This window comes from Oncorhynchus masou, chromosome 8 (assembly GCF_036934945.1).
Source record: "Oncorhynchus masou masou isolate Uvic2021 chromosome 8, UVic_Omas_1.1, whole genome shotgun sequence".
Taxonomy (NCBI): domain Eukaryota; kingdom Metazoa; phylum Chordata; class Actinopteri; order Salmoniformes; family Salmonidae; genus Oncorhynchus; species Oncorhynchus masou.
In genome coordinates, this window is record NC_088219.1 from 28,349,841 (window position 1) to 28,361,601 (window position 11,761).

Consider the following 11,761-nt stretch of genomic DNA (forward strand, 5'->3'; position numbering starts at 1 on the left):
TTACAATAAGTTTATTATAATGTTTGTACATAGTATCATGCTTATGATACATTGTGACACAATATATAGCCTACATTGTATAACATTGTATCACAGAGCTACATTCCATTGAAAACTTATCTTTCAGAATGTTCAACATAGAGCTTTATATGGCTTCATATTACCAAAAATATCATAAAAGATCTTTAGAAAAAGGGTTCTTATAACACAAGTCAAGTCTTCTAGGCCCATTTTATCCTGAAGCCTCGCTTGCTCAGACTTGAATTCTTATCTTATGCCTTGAGCTCAACTTTGAAATTGATTGCAATTTCACTACAATATATATCACAGGCTATGCATTTATGATCTATAAATTAATACCCTGTCACACAGTAAACACAGCACTATTGCAGACATATTGATTGTTGAGAGAGAGAGAGAGAGAGAGAGAGAGAGAGAGAGAGAGAGAGAGAGAGAGAGAGAGAGAGAGAGAAAAGAAACACTGTTCAATGGGAGGGGTGCTCTTTTACTGGTCTGTAGGTTCACAGGGTCATGCAATTGAGTCCTCAATGCTTTCTGTAAAGGAAATTGAATTCCCAACGGTATATAACCTAATTAGCCAAATCCCTTCTCTACAAAAATAAGTAAAATATTTCAAAAATGTTATGACTGTGCCACAGAGGATCATTAGCTTCTTTTTTAAAAATCAAGTTGTGGATTATTTTTAGTACTGAGCGATTAACCGACATTTCGGGGGTTCGGTTAGGGACTATTAAACAACTAATTGACCGATATCAGTTCTGTTAGGCTACTTGAATTCCATTTAGTTCGGTTTTTCTTTGCCAAACGCGCCATTTCTCGAGAGAAATCAAATCACTCATGAAAGAAATCAAGTGAAGAACTCTGTTTGACGCTGGGCTGAAGGGAGTTGTAGTTTTCATTAAGGAAATATTCCAATTAGTTCCGCGCAGAAACGTGGCAATTAACTACAATGACGTTAATCCATTGTGCCTGTTTTCTTGGCTCAGAGATGGAGACACTTTTACGCCCTCTATGTTCTACTTTAGGTTAGATACACACACAGAGAGACGGCATTGGCCGCATGTACACAACACAAAGACAAGGGAGAGGGATAGAGACAGTGCGTGAAAGTGTCTTATCTAATTTAAAGAACTAGTAAAATAATTTCGTCAGACAGCTCTGCACCATCCTTAGGCAGGTTAGCCTTGCTCTAAACAGGATGACTAAAGATAGCATAGTATTGGGAGCACATAGATAACGTTATCTGGCTAAACAGAGATGAGATTATGATGTTACGGTATGACAAGCAATACAATCATCAAATAAAAACGAAGCAATATCCACAACTGATACTTTATTATTTAATAGTAATTTCCTATTTATTTTATTTTATGTCAACCCAATGTGGACCATCACTTTGCCTTAATTGCCTACAGTCGGAAAGAAAGGCGGCGCGTACAATTTGGGCAGCACGTGTTGCCTATACCAAATAGATGATTTTTGAGTTGCGACTGTCAGTGAAAAATTCAGTCCAGGCCAAGCAGATCCCAATATTTCATAATATAATAGCGGGAAAATATAGTTTGTAAAGCAAATGCTATTGCGGTAAAGAGAAGACAATGCAAATACGAATCTATATTTTAGTTATCACAACTCTCAATTTAATTGACCGAACAACAGTATAGCCTATCTTATTGGCTCCAGCGGAGAGCACCCTTCTTGTCCCTATCGAGGAGGACGTCTGTGATCTTCAGGTTGAAAAGTCGGAGCTCTGGAACAAGGTTCCCCGGGAGGGTCGCCACTGACTGGAGACAATTAGCAAAATCTTGATTTAATCTGATTTAGCCTACTCTGCTGACACTGACAAACAGATAAATAAAAACAACGTTGTCCATATAATAGGCCTAGGCCAAAGGGAGACGCAAATAGAATATGTCCATCTAAGCATTTAGCTACATCCACAATAACATCTCCTAAATATGAGACCAATAACATTTGATTTGAAAAACTGGAAGAGGAAATTGTCCAAAATCAAACTTTTATTTTAAGTGGCACTGACCCAACAATGATATAGTGAATATGCACAGTCCGACTTTTCAACCTGAAAATCACAGACGTCAGTTTGACGTCGTTTTTTTTCAGAGTTCCCAGTTGTCTTGAGAGCAACATTACTACAGCGAAAATGGCTTGCTTCTAGATAGAAGACACCGAAGCAACATTTGTATCTTCCTATTGCGGTTCACCGGGACAGCATTTTACATTCATAACCATGTCGTTGGGCGTTCTAAAACTACTCGCCCGTCGTTCAGTTTCGTTTCCCCATTGGCTAGCTAGCTAACAACTTGTTATGTTTATCAGTATATCCAAACATTTGGTGGCACAGAAAGAAAGGAAAAGAGATTCAGGAGATTAGTGATCATAGCAACGAATGAATGACAGATCTCTTGCTTGTCAACACAAATCTGACATTTTTAAATAGACAGTGTACAATTTTCAATGTAATGAATCTCATCTCAATCATATACATTAAAACCAGGGGAATCTCAATAGTTAAATAGTGCTTTAACACAACTTAAAGTCTATTATTCCACAAATGACTTTGTCATTTCAATGACAGGTATGTAATGAATATGAACATTTGAGCTTTTATAATAAACTAATGTAGGCTATTTACAGGGTTACATATTAGTTTCTAAAGGCACAACATGCTTCAAAAGTGGCTTGTTTTCATATAGGCTGTATCTAAAGCTTTTAAAACATTTTTTTTATCACCAGTGCTACCAATTACGGTGTTTAATTTAGAGCCCTGCATACACAGTCACACAAACACACGCTCACACACTCACTGCAGTGCCCACAGATCATGAGTGGAAGCTAAACCATCTGTGCGCTGAGGGACTTATCCCTGGTATTGTTAATCTTACTTATTAGAACCATACTTTTCCTCGCCCCACTGGCCACCCGGCCCTCAGGCGTGCATATGTGCGCACACACACACACACACACACACACACACACACACACACACACACACACACACACACACACACACACACACACACACACACACACACACACACACACACACACACACACACACACACACACACACCATACCTTTTTTTCTCACTCTGTGCCTTGCTTGCTCTGTATTTCTGTCTCTCCCTTCAACAATATCACTACATGTGACAAATGATTTGAGAGCTGGGTCACTGCAGTATTCTTTTTCGGGAAGTGCTTCAAAATCATACAGTCTTTTAATCAAAGCTTAGTCACAGTGGAAGACAAAGAGGAAGTGGAAGTGATTTTAGGCCATGGAGACTAAAGGAGAGAACAGATAGTATCAAGTATTTCTCTCATTTAGCCTTCAGTTATGATTTGACTTCATGTCTGTCATCAAATTAAAACAATCCAATCCCGGATGAGTTTCGTCCATGCCAATCCACTTCTCCAGTCTGTTCCTGGCGCCTAGTATTGTTAAGAGGTTTTCTTTAAGCACTTCTTTGGGTGCCTAAGGGCCTGGACTTTGGTCACCTAGTTTCTCCTGGGAGTTATGTGTAAAAGGAGTCCATTGTTTCACTGGCCTCCATTAAGAAAAACAAAATTGAAAAAATAAACTAGTTCAGCTATGCAAATATAAAAACGGACTCTGTTGGTGTATAAAATGGTGTGTAAAAACAGACTGTGTTTTTCTTACAGTACTGATGCAAAGCCAAATCCTTGCTCAAACTCCTATAAATACACTATTTATTTATAGATTGTAATGCATGTTTAGCTCTAAGCCATCTATAGAATCCATCATGTGACTGCAGGGCTTATGATGAAAAATGTGTTCTTGTTTTTGGAAGCATTGTTTATCAGTGTGCTTGCCACTATATGGTAATAACACACCTCTGGTATGTACAACAGAAATGTCACACCAATTGGGTGTCTGTTGACACTAGATCAAGTATGATTTTGAGCGCCTCGAGACAAGGAGCTTGAACCATACTACATCTTCATGTTTTACCCAGCCTCTGTTTATTCTTATCCTTAAGGACCCTACTCTAGAGAAGACTGAACTACTACACTATATATATATAGCTCAAAAAAATAAATGGAACACTTAAACAACACAATGTAACTCCAAGTCAATCCAAGTCAATCACACTTCTGTGAAATCAAACTGTCCACTTAGGAAGCAACACTGATTGACAAATTTCACATGCTGTTGTGCAAATGGAATAGACAACAGGTGGAAATTATAGGCAATTAGCAAGACACCCCCAATAAAGGAATGGTCCTGCAGGTGGTGACCACAGACCACTTCTCAGTTCCTATGCTTCCTGGCTGATGTTTTGGTCACTTTTCAATGCTGGCGGGGCTTTCACTCTAGTGGTAGCATAAGACGGAGTCTACAACCCACACAAGTGGCTCAGGTAGTGGAGCTCATCCAGGATGGCACATCAATGCGAGCTGTGGCAAGAAGGTTTGCTGTGTCTGTCAGCGTAGTGTCCAGAGCATGGAGGAGCTACCAGGAGACAGGTCAGTACATCAGGAGACGTGGAGGAGGCCGTAGGAGGGCAACAACCCAGCAGCAGGACCGCTATCTCCGCCTTTGTGGAAGGAGGAGCAGGAGGAGAACTGCCAGATGCCTGCAAAAATGACCTCCAGCAGGCCACAAATGTGCATGTGTCTGCTCAAACGGTCAGAAACAGACTCCATGAGGGTGGTATGAGGGCCCGACATTCACAGGTGGGGGTTGTGCTTACAGCCCAACACCGTGCAGGACGTTTGGCATTTGCCAGAGAACACCAAGATTGGCAATTTCGCCACTGGCGCCCTGTGCTCTTCACAGATGAAAGCAGGTTCACACTGAGCACAATGTGACAGACGTGACAGTCTGGAGACGCCGTGGAGAATGTTCTGCTGCCTGTAACATCCTCCAGCATGACCGGTTTGGCGGTGGGTCAGTCATGGTGTGTGGTAGCATTTCTTCGGGGGGCCTCACAGCCCTCCATGTGCTCGCCAGAGGTAGCCTGACTGCCAATAGGTACCGAGATGAGATCCTCTTACCCCTTGTGAGACCATATGCTGGTGCGGTTGGCCCTGGGTTCCTCCTAATGCAAGACAATGCTAGACCTTATGTGGCTGGAGTATGTCAGCAGTTCCTGCAAGAGGAAGGCATTGATGATATGGACTGGCCCGCCCGTTCCCCAGACCTGAATCCAATTGAGCACATCTGGGTCATCATGTCTCGCTCCATCCACCAACGCCACGTTAGACCACAGACTGTCCAGGAGTTGGCGGATGCTTTAGTTCAGGTCTGGGAGGAGATCCCTCAGGAGACCATCCGCCACCTCATCAGGAGCATGCACAGGCATTGTAGGTAGGTCATACAGGCACGTGGAGACCACACACTGAGCCTCATTTTGACTTGTTTTAAGGACATTACATCAAAGTTCTATCAGCCTGTAGTGTGGTTTTCCACTTTAAACAAGGTCAAATCATGACGTCAGTGATTTTCAGATTGAAAAGTCTGAACTCTAGAAAGATGCCAGAGTTTCCAACTTTGAATTCCGAGTTGGATGACCATAAAAATACAAATAAATCCCAGTCAGAGCTATTTTTTTACGAGTTGAATGCAACTAAGTCGGAGATTTCCGAGTTCCCAGTGGTTTCCTCTCGAACATGACCAATGACTGTAGGAGAGAGCAACGTTTTGCATCACGCTCATCCCCTTCGAGCGGATACATTTTGTCTAGTCAATGACCATGTGATCAAAGGTAAGGTTGTTTTTGATTAAGTCACCTTCAAGTCGCTGCCGTTGCTTCTCACCAACTGCACCATGCAGCCATCTCCTGCATTGTGGGAGGCACTATTTGTCAACCAATCATAAGGGTGTATTTGGTTGACCCACGCAAACATGACCAAAGACATGACTGAAACAGGAACCAACTTGTCCGCTATTCTGAAGCTAAAGGGTATAGGAATGAACATTAGATTTGAGACGTTATGTCTTCAGTTTGTGACTGTGTGTTATAGGGGTATATTTCCACATTTATAATTAAAAACCTTAGCTGCTTTTATTTAGACATGTTGACACTGCAATGTTGATCTGAGCCTTGCGGTTGGAAAACCACCAGTGTCTGACTTTCCACTGTCACAGTTGCACCTCCACCGACTTAACTCGCCAAATTTTGTCTACAACTCGTTAGCCTTACGGCTCGAACACACCCAATATCTGTGGTGCTGCTCGAGGCAACATGATCTCGCTGAGTCGACCTTTCAATTATAAAGTTAATCTCAATGTGACGCGGCAGATTCAGAAGCTTGAAAACCCCAAGCTTCTGAATTACCCCAATTTCATGGTACCCGATTGGTAGTTACAGTCTTGTCTCATCGCTGCAACTCCTGTACGGACACGGGAGAGGCGAAGATCGAGAGCCGTGCCTCCTCCGAAACACAACTCAACCAAGCCGCACTGCTTCTCAACACAATGCCCACTTAACCGGGAAGCCAGCCGCACCAATGTGTCGGAGGAAACACTGTACACCTGGCGACAGTAACAGCGTGAACTGCGTCCAAACCCTCCCCTAACCCGGACGACGCTGGGCCAATTGTGTGCTGCCCCATGGGTCACCCGGTCGCGACCGGCTGCGACAGTGACTGGACTTGGCCCCAGAATCTCTAGTGGCACAGCTAGCACTGCGATGCAGTGCCTTAGACCACTGCGCCCCTCGGGAGGCCTCTATATTCGCTACAGACTTCAGTCTGAGACTGCCCTCGTTGAAGTCATTTGTGGTGATGTCAAAATGAGGGGTGTCATACGAAACAAAGTAATCAGTGATTGGATGATTTCTAACCAATCAGAGTATCAAAGCCAGTGATGAATTTTCAAAACTCTGCTTTACCCATGTGTGTTCTGGTTCTGGCCCAACCCATCGGTTTCTGGGACCAATCAGAACGGTTAGAATGTGTTAACGTTCTAGAACTCGTCGGGGAAGTACTCAGATCCAGACTCATTGAAGAAACTGACGTCTGTGTGCGTAGCGTTTGGCCGGAGCAAGGAGTTTGGGTAGCCAGGCAAAATAGTTTCAGTATAGTTTTAGCTTATCCATATGGGCTTAATTATTTTATTTCAGAGTACTAAATTGTTTTTGTTCATGTTTAGTTATTGTTTTACTTTCAGTTTACTATAAAATTTTATTCCCTTCTTTCCCTCCAGTCATCATTGCTGTCTTCTAAATCAGTGGAACTTCCGTTGACTTTTAAATTAACAGAATTCAGCATATCATGCAAAGTACTCACAAATGTGAAAGTGAAAATACACATTGCTTTGATACCTGCGATCACTTAATGATAACACAAGATCTCAAGTTATTAGGGCAGCGTCTTCCCTTGACATATGTTTTAATGCATCACATGGCACATTTCTTAAGAACAGAAAGGGTTGGTCAACTCTTAAGGGAGCTGCTCACCAAGTTAATGAATGCAGACAGTACAGTCCTTACAATGGAATTCTGTCAGACCTTTTGTCAAACAGTAAAGCATCATGTAAGTAAGGCATCCTCATGCCCTTTATATCTAGTGATATACGGTATGTACCGTATGTTATTCTGTGACTATAACCTGTCCCAAACTGTGTTACAGGCTCAGCGGTTATACAAAACCTCAATAATCGATACTGACCACTAGTGGCAAATTATGAAACTACAGGTTTGTTTCACCATACAACATGCCAACCCATACATAAAGAATAATACATGATCATGAGCTTCAAATTTGAACACCCCCCCCCCCATGCCCTTTATATCTAGTGATATACGGTATGTACCGTATGTTATTCTGTGACCATAACCTGTCCCAAACTGTGTTACAGGCTCAGCGGTTATACAAAACCTCAATAATCGATACTGACCACTAGTGGCAAATTATGAAACTACAGGTTTGTTTCACCATACAACATGCCAACCCATACATAAAGAATAATACATGATCATGAGCTTCAAATTTGAACACCCCCCCCCATGCCCTTTATATCTAGTGATATACGGTATGTACCGTATGTTATTCTGTGACCATAACCTGTCCCAAACTGTGTTACAGGCTCAGCGGTTATACAAAACCTCAATAATCGATACTGACCACTAGTGGCAAATTATGAAACTACAGGTATGTTTCACCATACAACATGCCAACCCATACATAAAGAATAATACATGATCATGAGCTTCAAATTTGAACACCCCCCCCATGCCTTTTATATCTAGTGATATACGGTATGTACCGTATGTTATTCTGTGACCATAACCTGTCCCAAACTGTGTTACAGGCTCAGCGGTTATACAAAACCTCAATAATCAATACTGACCACTAGTGGCAAATTATGAAACTACAGGTATGTTTCACCATACAACATGCCAACCCATACATAAAGAATAATACATGATCATGAGCTTCAAATTTGCCCCCCCCCCCCCCCCAAAAAAAAAAATGATTTGTGGAACTCTGTCAAAATGCAGCATCATCATCAGCCCTCATATCCGGTTCCAAATCCCACAGCATATCTGTCTGGAAATCTCACCCTTACTTCCATGTGTCAACAGTGGATTATCTTTGAGGAGATAAAAGCTTGATGATGATGGCCATGACTTCTAATTGCAATAAACCTAGTATTTTCAGGATGTGATCAAATGGACATTGTTTATTCAACCTCAAGACTCAAGTTTCACTTGCATCCCAAGGACCACTCTGTTACAGAGAATAACAATGTTTCCCCCTACCTTTTCCATATATTACATATGCACTAGGCCCCTTAAACTCAACTCCGGACCTTGAAGCCAGTTCCACTGCTTTTTTTAATCGTTCCCCTCTAATCACTGTTTTAGACCTTGGACACCAGGTGGGTGCAATTAAGTATCAGGTAGAACAGAAACCAATAGGCTCCAGACCTCATAGGGTAAGAGTTGAATACCCCTACAGTAGGCTATACGGTACACATCTGGACACAAGGTGGCCAAATCTGAAGAAATACAATGATCAACTGAAACTAGGGCCGGGAGGATACCAGTTTCACCATACTCATTAGTATCATGGCAAGGAAACAAAACATGAAGCAGATTTAACTTCTTTAGGAAAACAGCCCTAATGTTGAAAACAAACATGATGTTGTCATCCAGTCACGTTTATTTTCCAAGCTATAGCACACAATTATTTACATACAGCAGGTTTTTAAAGGAACAAAGAATTAGGTCTGCTTCGTGATTTTATTTTGGCCATGGAAAAAAATATCAAGATTTTATTGAAGATATTGTCCCGGTCCTAACTAAACCCTGCTCCAAAAAGAGGGTTCAATTAAGTTGCGTGAAAAGAAGTCCAACATGGCAGAACATCGTCCATTGGTGGTGACACAGTCAAACCATAATAAATAAATGTGCTCGTTGATGGGATTGACCTGGTGTGATGTGAAGCCGAGAGCTGGGGTTGCCTGTACATGAGTATGTCTTGTGGTCATTCCATCACATCTCCATATGGGGTCTTCTTTGGCCCAGCTGGTTCCTCAGCTGCAGGCTCTGATACTGCAACACAGACAGCACAGACTGACACCGAGAGATGTCAGAGAGCTGAATAAACCCCTGGCCGTATGTTATCCCTCTTCATCAGGTACAGTATTGTGCACACCAAGAATTCCGGTGGAGTCCACATAGAATAGAATAGCAGCTAGGGCTGTAGCGGTGACCATATTACCGCTGCAATGGCAGTAAAATGCCATGTGACTATCGTGGTAATCTCCTCTATGCACTCAGGACATGCGTAGGTAGTACCCTAACAGCCACTTATCAAAACAGTATCATGCTTTTAAAACTCACCTCACTGTGATGATCAATTTGAAGAAATTTGTTCAAAAGCAGGTTGAAACAGGGTAAAACATGGCCGTTGTGGATGTTGTTTCAAAACCTAACACAACGGAATGGATAACGTTCTCTAAAGTGATGATTAATTCAAAACAATTTGGGGAATTTTGCTTAAATTTATCAAAAAAGTTAGCTTATAACAGTTAACCTTTTTTTGTGGGATGCAAATAAGGCAATTCTAGGTCTTGTGGCATATTTTGGTTAAAGTATCGCCAATTCAATGGAATTGCAACCCTCTGCTTTCACAGTGCATTCTTCTATCACATGTGCAGTGCACTCTTCCATCAAATGTACAGCTGATTCTCAAGATCTTGCACACTAATGAGATGCTATTGAGTCCACACTACTACACTGTCTGAGCCAAGGACTACATGCTTTCTGGAAAGTTTTGATTACAATACTAAACAGCAAAGTGTGTTTAAATAATTTGTAACTTGTTAACAATTTCTGCAAGTTTGTTTTTGCTACCATCTGGGTTTTAGCTTGCTTGAGCCGGCTGTTTCCATACATGTTTCATTTTAAAACATTTATCTTAATCTAACTGCTTAACTATTTATCTGTACATGGAACTGTATTTGAGGTTTTTTTTTTATAAAAAAAAAAGAATATTTACAGGAAAATGCCACGAACACTATCTGATGTGTGGAGACATTTCACTGTAGCTAATGTAGAAGGAAAAGCTGTGTACATTTGCAAATACTGTGCCAAATCATATGTGAGGAATGCAACAAAGATGCAGAATCAGCTGGCCAAGTGCATAACGTTTGCTCAGCGCTTACAACAAGCAACATCTGACAAAAGTCCCTCTACTTCTATTCGAGGTGGAAATGATGAATCAGACACCTTATCGATAGCAACAGCTCATGGTCCTCCTGGAATTCAACGTTTTTTTTTACTCAATGGAGGAACGTAGTCAGAGAAATACTGATGAATGTCTTGCTCGAGCAGTGTATGCAACTGGCTCACCTCTGATGCTCACAGGCAATGTGTATTGGAAGAGATTTCTGAATATTCTTTGCCCAGCATACACCCCTCCAACCAGACATGCTTACTTTTCTCATTTCCTGGATGCAGAGTTCAACAGAGTTCAAGTGAAGATCAAGCAAATCATAGAGAAAGCAAAAAGTTTTGCAATCATCTCTGATGGGTGGTCGAATGTTCGTGGGCAAGGAATAATTAACTACATCATCTCCACCCCTCAACCAGTATTCTACAAGAGCACAGACACAAGGGACAACAGACACACCCGTCTTACGTTGCAGATGAGCTGAAGGCTGTCACCAATGACCTTGGACCACAGAAGGTATTTGCACTGGTGACAGACAATGCTGCAAACATGAAGGCTGCTTGGTCTTAAGTGGAGTCCTACCCTCACATCACACCCATTGGCTGTGCTGCTCATGCATTGAATCTGCTCCTCAAGGACATCGAGGCACTGAAAACAATGGATACACTCTACAAGAGAGCCAAGGAAATAGTTAGGTATGTGAAGGGTCATCAAGTTATAGCAGCAATCTACCTCACCAAGCAAAGTGAGAAGAATAAGAGCAACACATTGAAGCTTCCCAGCAACACCCATTGGGGTGATGTTGTCATCATGTTTGACAGTCTCCTGGAGGGGAAGGAGTCTGCAGGGAAACTGCAGTGCTGAAATACATCAAAAAGCATGAAGACTTCTGCCTGAAGCCCATACACACCGCAGCGTACATGTTGAACCCCAAGTATGCTGGCAAGAGCATCATGTCTGGTGCAGAGATCAACAAGGCCTATGGTGTCATCACTACCATGTCTCGCCACCTTGGCCTGGATGAGGGCAAGGTTCTTGGCAGTCTGGCGAAGGACACTTCCAAGCAAGGGCTTTGGGA